Below are 12,537 nucleotides of genomic sequence, written 5' to 3' on the forward strand. Positions count from 1 at the left end.
CGATGCGAAATCCAGACTAGTCGGTACATCAAACAATTCGTCTGCGGGGGAGCAAGCAAATTTACATATGCCATCTGACTGCAAAACAGAATGACTCAGATTAAAATGTTGGTCTTGAATATTTGTAACTTTGTGTTTAATCTTGCAAACAAGCACTGTATCAGAACTGTTATTGTAATTAAATAGCAACTGAATATAAAAATTAACGCATCCAACATTTTGATGAAACTGCTTGAAAATTCACAAGATGGCACTTTACTGAAATCTTTTGGTGTTAAGTATCTGAACTGATATGGTATTATTTTCACAAATACAGTCTGACAATCACTTTCCCTTACACTGGACTTGAACTTTGATGGTAATCAAATCTGTTGGCCTACCAGTGCGCACGGATCACTCGTCTGCTCTGCAACTTGTTGTTGTTAGGAAATGTGATGTGACTGTCAAAAATCAAATTTCATTTGCCGTACTTTCGATGTGCAATGCAAGACGATATTTTACCAATTTACATAAATGCTTTTCAGTACACAACTCGCGGCGTGCAATGCGAGTATGAAAACAGAGTAATGAAAGTAAAATGAAAATGGGGAACTAATTTTAACGACTGGTAAATGAGATCAAAGACTCCACGTTTAACCATGTTTCATTAAGCAATGACAACAATACACCTTTTCATAAAGTTCTCATACGTATTTCTTAATAACTCTCCAGTGCACAATTGCCTTCCTTGACACTTGTTTCAACTATAAAACAAGACCACGTGTTGCATTACGAAATTTGTACGGCAAACTTCAACCATACACAGCATTCTAACAATAAAATGCTACACAGTTACAAGTATTAAAAAAACTGAATTACCTTAAATGTTGGCTTTTATCATTCTTCCATTAACATAATCTCATTTGCTCGATATCTTTCCTCGAAACATATTATTACAAAACCCTTTTCAAATAACGCTGCTCCATTACAAGGCAGGCCAGCTTCCATCCTTTTCAAACCAAGTAAGTGGTTGAACTGTCCAACACACACACACACACACACACACACACACATACACACTGTTCTGCTCTGACCATCATCTCTGGTCTCAAACACAGTTTAACAAACAATATGGTATATGGATACTATAGAGGTTGACTACATTTATCAAAATCGCATCTTCAATCACATTTATGCCCAAGAATTCCTGAAAATCGCCGAGACAAATAACACAGCTCACTTTCAACTGGAGAGCTTATCGAACGATCCATGATTTAGAACAACTCCATAGCTTTGCTGAAAGTGTGCTGTTCTCCATATTCAGAAGACACTGATCATTCCACCATAGAAAACGCTAACCTCATCATGGACGTCGTCGTGGTGTTCAAACACAGATAGTTGGCTGTATAGCGTACAGTTAGCCTTGCAGGTCTCTTTGTCAGATGAATCCACATCTGGAAATACTCAGTTGGAGGCAGGTGATCGATCACTTCCCAATGTGGAACGTGTGCATAGGCTGGAGAGCATATCACAACTGTTGTGCTCTGCTCATATTCAGCAGACAAAGATCTTCTACATCTACATTTACATCTACACTCTGAAAACCAATGTGATGTGCATGGCACATGGTACGTCCCATTGTACCAGTTACTATGACTTCTTCCTGTTCCAATTACGTATGAAGCATGGGAAGAATAATTGTTTGAATGCCCCTGAGCGTGCAATAATTATTCTAATCTTATCTTCACGATCCCTTCGTGAGCGATAAGTAAGGGATTATAGTATATTTCTAGAGTTATAATTTAAAGCTGATTCTTGAAACATCGTTAATAGACTTTCTCAGGCTAATTGTTATGAATATCAGCCAGCTACATTGCTCTTTAAATGGTTTCTATTTTACAAATGACCCACGATAAACCCATTTCGGCATATTGTCATCATCAGGTTTTCTTACATATAATATCTTTACTGCTATCTCCTGTCTTTTTTGTTTAGAATTATTAGTTTTTCGCAATTTTGTCATATGATGACATGATGGAGACCGTGGCTGTTGTCTGAAGACAAATGTTGATGGTGTTAGGACAGCAACCAGCCACAAATTTACTTTCAGTTCCTTTATTCAAAGGATACCGTTACCGGTTTCGAATCGTGATTCATCCTCAGACGGTTTACACGCTTTCTTTATGACATGTGGTGTGTTTTTACATATTAATTCTCCTAAAATATAAATAATACATAACTATAAACACGCCACACACAGATGGTTGCGTTACAGAGTTTCGTTGCATGTGACTTACGTGAAACGTCGGTTTCGAGTGTGCAGTGGAAATGCATTTACATCTGTTGGACGAATGTTATGAAAACAAAATGGGACTTAACATCTGAGGTCACCAGTCCCCTAGAACTTAGAACTACTTAAACCTAACTAACCAAGCACATCACACATATCCATGCCCGAGGCAGGATTCGAACCTGCGACAGTAGCGGTCGCGCGGTTCCAGACTGAAGCGCCTAGAACCGCTCGGCCACAGGGGCCGGCAGGACAGATTCGTTTGTTGCCATTAGATCCACTATACTTCCATCATGAGTGCGGATCCTAACTATTTGTTCTACGTAGTTTTCAGGGAAGGCATTTAGTAAAGTTTCACATTATGTCTTATCACGCCCACCACTAACAAAACTGTTATTTTCCAGATAAATGTTGGATGATTAAAGTCTCCACCGATGATTAAAGTGTGAGCGGGAAACTTAGGTACAAGTGGACTGAGGTTTCCCCTAAAGTTTTCCGTTACGTCAAGAGACGAGTCTGGCGGGCGATAGAAGAATCTAGTTATCATTTTTTTCCCACCTCTGATACTGCGTCTTGCAAAAACAATCGAACATGAAGCTCCAGTTTCCATCTCAATGGAGTTTCTTGTCTACTGCGACTAATACACCACCTCCACTTTCTATTTGCCTGTCCTTTCGATACACACTTAAATTTTCCCCAAAAATCTCACTGGTGTCAGTTCCAGGTTTCAACCAGCTTTCTGTAACTAGTATTATGCGAGCTTGACTGCTTCTCATGAGCGCATCAAACTCTAGCACTTTGTTGCGAATGATTCGGCAGTTTACCATTAGGATTTTAATACTCTCACTTGCGGAGGCATTTCTTTCGATCTCACACTGATTGTTATGGGTTTCCGACAGCTGTCGTTAGCTGGATTGGATGGAGAGTCGTCTAATTTTAAAGAAAAAACCTTGTATGCACCACGCACACAGTCAGCTACCTGGTTAGCAACCTCTGATGTGTAGTGCACACCTGACCCATTTAGGGGGACGCTAAAGTTCTCAATCCTATGGCGCAAGTCCAGGAAGTCTCAGCCTAGCTTGTCACAGAACATCCGAAGTCTGGTTCAGCCCTTCCACTCGACCTGGAACCAAAGGGCCACGATCAGCTTGCAGAACAATACTGCAAATCGTGAGCTTCGTTGAAACTCCTTGCGCAATGCTGGTCTTCTCAACCCTCTCTGCCAGTCGCTGGAGTGACCCACGAATGACCTGGGAACCCAGATGACAGCCATCGTTTGTTCCAAAGTGCGCCACAATCTGCAGTTGGTTGCATCTTGTTCCCTCAATGCCTGCCGTAATAGCCTCTTCAGCATATTGAATAACGTCCCCAGACATACACAATGAGTGCACCTTGTGTCCTATCTGTCAATTGCTGCCATTTCCCTAAGGGGTACCATCATTCGCCGTACGTTTGAACTGCCGACGATTAATAAACCCCTACCTTTTTGCGTTTGCCCTTACACCGGACAAAACGTGTTCCCCAAAAACAAGTGAAGTGAGTCCTGAGTCCCACTGGCCCGGTTTCAGTTTCAGTGAAGACACCTCAGTCTTGTTTCTTGGGGGATCGGTATAGCACCCTGAGTGCTCCCTGGTCGCCGTCCAACCTGTACAGGACGCCTAGATCTACCACTGACACGCCACTCAAAATAAAGTGGAGGACTAATGACATATCCTGTACTTTCTGCAGAGGGGGCACGATCCATAGGAGTACTTGAGGCAGCTCTGGTACAGGTATCACACGTACACGACTCTCAGGAGCTCTTCCAGCACACTGATTTGTAGCAGCTACCAATCGTTTGACAGTATTCGGGGCGATTTCCAGCTGCTCACGAACTTCAACCAACTCATCCCGTGTTAAAGAACAGCATGAACAGTTGGACTACATTTTGGCTGGTGCAATATATTACGAGGCAGTGAACAATTAATTTTAAATGAACCCCACTGATTATCTTTTGATCTGTTGAGCAAAAAGTTGCTTCTGTAAACAACACGCTTTTAACAGCTCTATCACAGTAAAGTTGGTAGAAGAGCCCCATGGCACAATGTGAATACATTAATTAGAAACAACACATATAAGGAACTGTGTGATGAGCTACGTGAGAGTTTCCCGATCTAATGGATGGTGAGGGGACAGGTAGAGAGGACATTTAGTGACACGATGTTGCATATACACTTTGGAAGCAACTGCATATAAGTTGGTGGTAAGTCGAGGAGTGGTACGTATCATCCATGAAGACAGCCATTCCACAAAGCATAAAGCTGCCCCTTCTCCATGTGAGAGTTGGATTCAGCATTGTCTGCATCTCGTGACACATTACCTGATCATAGACCATTAGAGCACGTCACGGCATCTTACAGGTAGAAGCAAAAGAAATTCTCCTCTTCCGTTCTGACTTCGTCTGGGGGTCTGGACAATTTCCCGACACGTAGACAGAAGCCGTAGTGATAGCCTTGATTTATGGGTAAGCCTTGACATGCCTCAATAACTATCGTCCCCTGTTGCCCTCACTAGCTGTTTGCGAAATGGGAAAAGAGACTCTTGTGACACGTATTGTTCAGTGATAAAGCAACATTCCACACCTGTGGACATGTGAATAGGTACAGTTGCAGAATGTAAACAACCACACCCACTGCAAGAGTTGCAACGGGGCACCCCCAAGTGAATGTCTGATTAGGGATGACAAGGACTACCTTCTATCGATCTTCTGCGTTTGCAGTGAAAACAACTACACATACCTTGTGAGGTTGCTGTTGCTGCAGTTCGATTCATACCAGAACAAAATCTAGAGAGGCGCTATGCCCACTCTTTACTAAACTTGGTGTAAGCAATTTATTATTATAATATGAAAACATTTTGCAACATATTTTGTAGATACTGTAGTAAAACGCTAGACATTTGCGTCTCGATGAGAATGGAAGTAACTTAAAGTTATATCTGGGAGAAGATAGGATAGGAGGGTTAAAAAGGTGACAGTAACAAACTATAACCTCTTCTTCCCTAGAACCGAACCCTGGATCCGCACCTACAGTGCATTCTGCGGCTCTTTCTCGATTTTTGCATCTGTGGCACTCGTATCGGATCATGTCGCAAATGTCGTGTTGGGTACCGTTTTAAAATTTAAGCCGTCTTGGGAACACTATGTAGTGTGAACTCGAACTCGACAGACAAAACTTCGGATGTTGTTCAAGGATGCTTTCTCGGTATTTTGGTGTAGAGAACGCGTGGTTTCCGGCAATTCGTTGACAAGCAGTTTTGGAATTATGAGTCAAAGTGCAGCTACGATATCTCAGTCAGTTATTGTTGATTGTAGTCATTTATGTGATAGTATAAGACAACCAATGCGAATCACTCACGGGATTTATAATCTTGTTTGTCACAAATTTTTTGTTGTTTCTTTCTAGTGTGTCACGACTTACTACGCTGTGGTTAAGTTGGGGCCTCATCTCACAGTTTAAATTGCTGGGTGTAAACCAAGCAGCAATGAAATTTATAATCTCCGTTGTCACAATTATTCGCTGTTGTTCTCGCAAATAAAGGGATTTCAGGGGGGGGGGGGAGGGTGAGACCTAATATGTCAACTTTTTCTGTCAATGAGTTAGCTTTATTAACTTTATATACAAACCATAGGAAATTACGAAAGGGCAATGTGATTAGTTACCCACAACGTGCTAATGATTCGTGGTGTTCTCTTCGTATAATTCATCAAGCGAATTGTTAGCAACAGCAGCATGCAACGCCGGCCTGAGTGGCCAAGCGGTTCTAGGCGCTTCAGTCTGGAACCGCGCGACCGCTACGGTCGCAGGTTCGAATCCTACCTCGGGCATGGATGTGTGGGATGTCCTTAGGTTAGTTAGGTTTAAGTACTTCTAAGTTCTAGGGGACTGATGACCTCAGATGTTAAGTCCCATAGTGCTCAGAGCCATTTTGAGTAGCATGCAACAGAAAAGCCACGGACACCATAAGTGCACTTCCTTGTCATTATGATTTGTTGGGTTTGTTACCCGTTACCTTTAATCTGTGAGAAATACCTTCGCAATAATGAAAAAACCTTTACTAAAAATGGTTCAAATGGCTCTGAGCACTATGGGACTTAACTTCTGAGGTCATCAGTCCCCTTCAACTTAGAACTACTTAAACCTAACTAACCTAAGGACATCACACACGTTCATGCCCGAGGCAGGATTCGAACGTGCGACCGTAGCGGTCGCGCGGTTCCAGACTGTAGCGCCTAGAGCCACTCGGCCACCCCAGCCGGCAAAACCTTTACTATGAGACACTAAATCGTACAGCACAAAACACAGAGTGACGCAACAACACTCAGACGAAACAAATCCGAGACAGAAATGAGCAGAACTGAATACAATCTTAAGGGCGAAGAGTAGAGTTAACATTACTGTTGTCAACACCAGTTATTTTTGAGTGACTGGAACAATTTATTTCCAAGCAAAACACATTGCACGCGTCGATATGAACACTATTGTACAGAAATTGTCAGTTCAGTGCAGATACAAATATAAATAACCCTAAGAAATTAAACGAAGTGTAATTACTCTGTAGCGAGCCATCCGTATACCAAAATACTCAGAAAATATCTTTGGATAACCTCCGAAACTTCGTCAACGAAGTTATAGCTCAACATATACGTATAATGATAAAGTGTTCAAGACCTCTTCCTCCACTAAATCTTGGAAGTCTTAAAAAAACGAAATAGCTGCTGTGTCACATACCGATTACTTTTCTCCCGTACGCCGTACCCCATAACGTTTATGCCAAATTTTCGACCTAATATCACTTACAATTTGTTTTTTCATCACTTAATTTTCCAGACAGCATATTCGCCTTAGCCACGATTTAGGACGTTAAATGCACATACCTCTGCTGCGCTGCTGCTTTAGCTATGCATTTGTTCTCAGAAGAGTCACTTGCTTCATGCTTTTTTATCACCAAGAACGGACGCCGATTACTCAGCAAATTTATCAGTTATTTTTCTGTTCTTTCCTGTCAGCAGTAGTTTAACCTAATATGCCATATAGGGACGGTTCGACGACTTTTTTTTTTCCAAACAAACCATTTATCAATCGGTGCCCATCTCCTTCCCTCAGACATGTTGCATTTCCTTGGATTCTTGTAAGACCTTCAAAAATAAATCTAAATCTAGTTATCGTGGATATTTTTTTTGTTCATTTAAATAAGTAAATTTCTGAATTTTATTCCGGTGCTAAACACAGTGGACCCATTTGGATCTACCGAAACACACCGAGGACTATGCAACCCTTGTGTAAATTTGTAAATTTGTGGTAAGATCTTATAGAACCAAACTGCTTAAGTCATCGGTGCCTAAGCTTACACGCTACTTAATCTAACTTAAACTAACTTAGCTATAGACAACACACACACCCATGCCCGAGGGAGGACTCGAACCTCCGACGGAGGGAGCCGCGCGGACAGTGACAAGACGCCTGAGACCGAGCGGCTACCCGGCGCGACTCAGCCCTTGTGTATTGCCATTCCAAGCACTGTTCATCTTCTGAAAATAATACCTTATAGTGGTCATCACTGTTAAGTCGACACTCAGAGAATCTGTGATTGTTGACACTCAATCTGTGATGAAAATTGTTCATGGCACGTTGAAACATCTGTATGGGAATTTCCCGATTCCTGCACGGATGTCTTTCAGTTTCGCAATTGTGTGTAGACGTCCAGTATACACCCTGAATTTCAGGAACCCCAGTTATCACAGACCGATAAGTCGGCAGACCCGGGAGGAAACAAAATGTCGCCGCTCCCTGAAGTGATGTCGTTACCAAATACCCTATGTACTACTGACACTGAAATTTGAACAGAATGAGACGTTGCACCATTTTGCTGAAAGCAATATTCATTTGCAGGGAACTCTTCAAGAATGTGTCAACCATGGCAGTACACCGCTGAGATATGACTGTAGTCGCTCGTCCGTGTCCATCCTCACGAAATAAAGGTCCGATCATGAACGCTGAAGAGACAGTGCAATACAGTGATCTTCAGGCTATGTAAGAGGAGTGGACAAAGTTCGTGAGGATTATCCTTGCACCAGTTACGACAGTTTTATTTGTCAAAATAATCACGAAGATGAAAAAGTGCCACGTCACTCATAGCAAATTTAAGAAGCCTTCATTATCCCTAATTTTAGTAAACGTTTCAACAGACAGTGTCATTCGCTTTTCATTGCACAACCTCTATCTTCTACGGTTGCAACTTCAAATAATTTTGTAAAAGTCTGTGCGCACTTCGACTGGACATTTCCACTGCTTCAGCAATTTGTCTCAAGGACACTTTGGACCATCGGTTATAACATTTTGTACTCCCTCTATTCATTTCTGTGAGCGACAATTTCTGGGACTTCCTGACGATTTCAGCTTAAGTGCACTTTCTGTTGCTTCAAAGTTTTTCACCCAGAACCTGATAGCATAGGCCGATGGTACAGGACCATTCCTTCTAGGGTTGAAATGATGAAGGTACTTTAAATGCGAACATTTTAGGTTACACCTTACCGTGACTGTTATTGACATTAAATGAAACAACAAATTTATTGTTACTAGTCACCGTTTATTTATCTCCACGACGCGTTTCAAAGGTTTAAAACTCCATCATCAGGTGGATTTACATTTGTCACTATGTCGTTTGTGTGTGTGTGTGTGTGTGTGTGTGTGTGTGTGTGTGTGTGTGTGTGTGTGCTGCATTACGACTTTTGGAGGAACTTATGGCACTGTCTATTGGAAAAACAAAGCCCTATTTCAGAGCACAGTTTTGAATTTCTTTTGACAAAAGGTAAATGTATATTTCCGCCCGGTTAGCAGTGCGGTCTAACGTACTGATTTCGGGTAGGAAGGCGTGCCCGTCCCCGGCACGAATCCGCCCGGCGGATTAGTGTCGAGGTCCGGTGTGCCGGCCACTCTGTGGATGGTTTTTAAGGCGGATTTCCATCTGCCTCGGCGAATGTGGGCTAGTTGTCATTCCGCCTCAGTTACACTATGTTGGCAATTGCTGCGAATACACTTTCTCCACGTACGCGTACACCATAATTACTCGACCACGATAACATTGGGGTTACACTCATCTGGTGTGAGACGTTACCAGGAGGGGTCCACTGGGGGCCGAACCGCTCAATAACCTTGGATTCGGTGTGGGGCGGAGGTGGGGTGAGTAGACTGCTGTAGCCTGCTGTGGGGTTGTGAACCACTGAGGGCTAAGCCGGGGACAAAGCCTCTCCGTCGTTTCTAGGTCCCCAGTTCCATACAATACAAACATATTTGATGGTAAAAATAAAATAAGTACAATAGAGTACCTCCAGTGGTCACAGGTTCCTTTCACTGTCGTAACACATACTGTCATATTTTATAAACAAATATGGCGTCTGGAAAATGTTAGGTACAAGGATCATATAGCAGGAGAGAAACATTATCACAAAGCACAAAGAATATACATAGTAACAACATTATTATGGAATAAGTTTTAAAGGATTTTGGAGATCTTTGTTTTGAGGTGTTGAATACATGTGCTGGAATAACTATTTCAGGTGATATATAAATCCGATTTTGTCAAGTTAGTGTAGATTAAACTTCATATTTGTTTACATAATCAGGTGCCATGTTGCGAACTTTAATTACAATTATTATGTTGGCTACAGTGGTAAAATTACACATAAATAACCATTTTGGTTGCGATTCACAGACAGGAATGAAAGGCTGGAGGCGGAGGAAGAATAGGCAGAGGGAGAGGAAGAGAATGTGTGTGTGTGTGTGTGTGTGTGTGTGTGTGTGAGAGAGAGAGAGAGAGAGAGAGAGAGAGAGAGAGAGAGGACGGAGTGATTGGATGAGAGCAAACTTTCCAAAGCAGTGGGTTCCTTATATCATATCTGTTACACGTAATAACTGCCTAAATGTTGGGGTAATTCTTATCGTTACTCACTTTTCATTGTTGTTTATGTCATTCTTCGTGCTCCTACACATACATGTGTTAGATTTTAGCGCACAGCACATTCACTGCACTAGATAGATTCACATTTCTGTGTTGTGAACAATCACTGTTATCTTGCCTTTTCGTCTATTTTGTTTTATTATCGCGAGTTGGCCCTAATAAGATTTTTATACAGTTGCAAAAGACGCCATTTAAACTGTACAACTTGAAGTGACTATTTCACGAATTATACGTTTCATGCTATTCCAGATAACACTGTATCGATAACCATCGAGGATTGAACATGTTTGTATTTCGTTTTTCCTCGACAACAATCTGTACCATCAGTTAATTAGGCATATTCGGATCTGCCTCAAACATCATGTTTGATACGAACTGCAACATTCGTTCTATGAGGCTCACGTTACGTGACGCTCAAGACGGCTTTGTATCAGCAGCCTTTGCCTAACGATTCATAATTTTTCTTGTTTGCATATTTACTGCACTGCATCTCCGATATTCCAAAGTTCTACATTGTACTTCTTTCCTGGCTGCAGCCTGATGCATCGTGAATGTCATAAATATTTTGAAAAGATAAATAATTCATATCCTGTCCCGGGCCTGTCGAACTGTATTTACGATTGCAGTAGCGCTCGGTGAGCGAACTTCCGTGGTGAATTGGGGCCGGTAAGCGGTTTTCTCAATGAATCGAACTTGTGAATGCATGTCAGGCCTCCCCTTATCGATATCGCCCTGCCCTCTGTGGACAGACCGGGGAACTACTGGACGACCATTCACCTTTCCGACGGTTGCAGTTCGAGATACCCTGGAGAAATGTACTCCCTGGTTACCCAATACAAACAGCTTCAACTGGCGTCGTTCGTTTACGAAGTTTGTACTGAGAAGGGTAAGTTACTGATATCTTTCATAAAGCTCTGTTTCTTTTTTTAAATGTCGTCTGCGCTGTCTCTTTCTGAAATATATCGCAAACTGCCAAAACAATGTTTCTGACGCAGTTATACGATGTTAATATTTTGTGATGTATTTGGTGGGAGGAAGATACGTATTAGCCGCTTACATCATGGACGTTAAAATTATTGTGGAATTATCAGCGAAGATGCGAATCGTGTTATTGTTATTGTTTTCCTGTAGAAACGAACGAAGACTACTTACCTTTCACAACCGAAGGGCTGCAATTGCGCAACAGTATTTTCAAGGAGCTGGCACCTACCTCCATTTTCAGTTAATGCTAAAGTAACCTAGAAATCAATATACATTGCGGAATTATCTCTTATTTAGTCATTGGTTACTGTTTAAACGATTTTCTATGTATCATGACTGTTTCTCATCTGTTTTCAGTGTCATCTAAATGCATCCCGCATTTGTTACGCTCTCGAAACGCAAATTCACCGAAACGTTACGTTTTTTGTCTTACATACTCCCACTGGTCTGTAGTGTTACATCGCCTGAGACAAAATGCCTTACGTATTTCACTCTCTTTACTGGAGACGTCAGTGGATTCCAATAGTGTACAGGATCAACGCCTAGCGAGAGGAGATTGTTCAGCGTTCAACACGTAGTATGTAGACAGCGTAGACTCGTAGAGTGTATGTATCTATGGAGTGAGCATAGCCTGCTGAACATGTGCTCAACATCAAACCGGGCTACTCACGTTATTTTGGAACGACGTTGCCTGTCTACAATTTGTGGCGATGGCGAAACTTGAATATCACACTTATGCGCCTTGTTTTATATACGTTTCTGCACGTTTCAGTCTTACAGGGAATAGTCCCCATCCCCCCTACCCCCAGACTTAATGGTAAGATGGCCCGGTGTATAGCCAGCCAAAAACTGAACACCGATCAAGCGTGAAAACAAGGAGAAGGTTTACTGAACTGTGAAGAATTATGCGAAATGGAAACAGTGAACGGCGCGAGCTCAAGATATGCAACACTGAACTACGTCAAAGAGCTACAGCATCGTGGCTCTGTGGTAACGTTGTTGGATTGAAAAGTGGGAGATCTGTGTTCAGATATGCCTCGTGCCCCTTTTTTTTCACAAAATTGTGAACTCTCCGTCCGGTCGTTGACGTGTCTGTTTCTCTTTTGTTTCTAGGCAGTTGTCATACTATACTTCGGTTACAGAATATGACTCACATGGTAAGAATATACAGTATTACCATCGTGAGTAAATGTGATGGATGGTGAGAGCAGGCAAAATGCCGCATAGACCTCTCACAGAAATGAAAACAAGAAATAAACGGGCGTGAACAATGTTACAACAAAGAAATT

The 12,537-nt window shown here is 42.0% G+C and overlaps 1 protein-coding gene across 1 annotated transcript in view; it reads left to right on the forward strand.

Moving 5' to 3' along the window:
- The first annotated feature begins 11,097 nt into the window (after positions 1-11,097).
- Positions 11,098-12,537, forward strand: part of LOC126252233 (uncharacterized protein C20orf85 homolog) — a 71,720-nt gene continuing 70,280 nt past the window's right edge. Inside the window, exon 1 of the mRNA XM_049953105.1 lies at positions 11,098-11,153. The gene's annotated coding sequence lies outside the window, so the exon portion shown is untranslated. The remainder of the gene's footprint in view (positions 11,154-12,537) is intronic.

Source organism: Schistocerca nitens, chromosome 4 (assembly GCF_023898315.1).
Source record: "Schistocerca nitens isolate TAMUIC-IGC-003100 chromosome 4, iqSchNite1.1, whole genome shotgun sequence".
NCBI lineage: Eukaryota > Metazoa > Arthropoda > Insecta > Orthoptera > Acrididae > Schistocerca > Schistocerca nitens.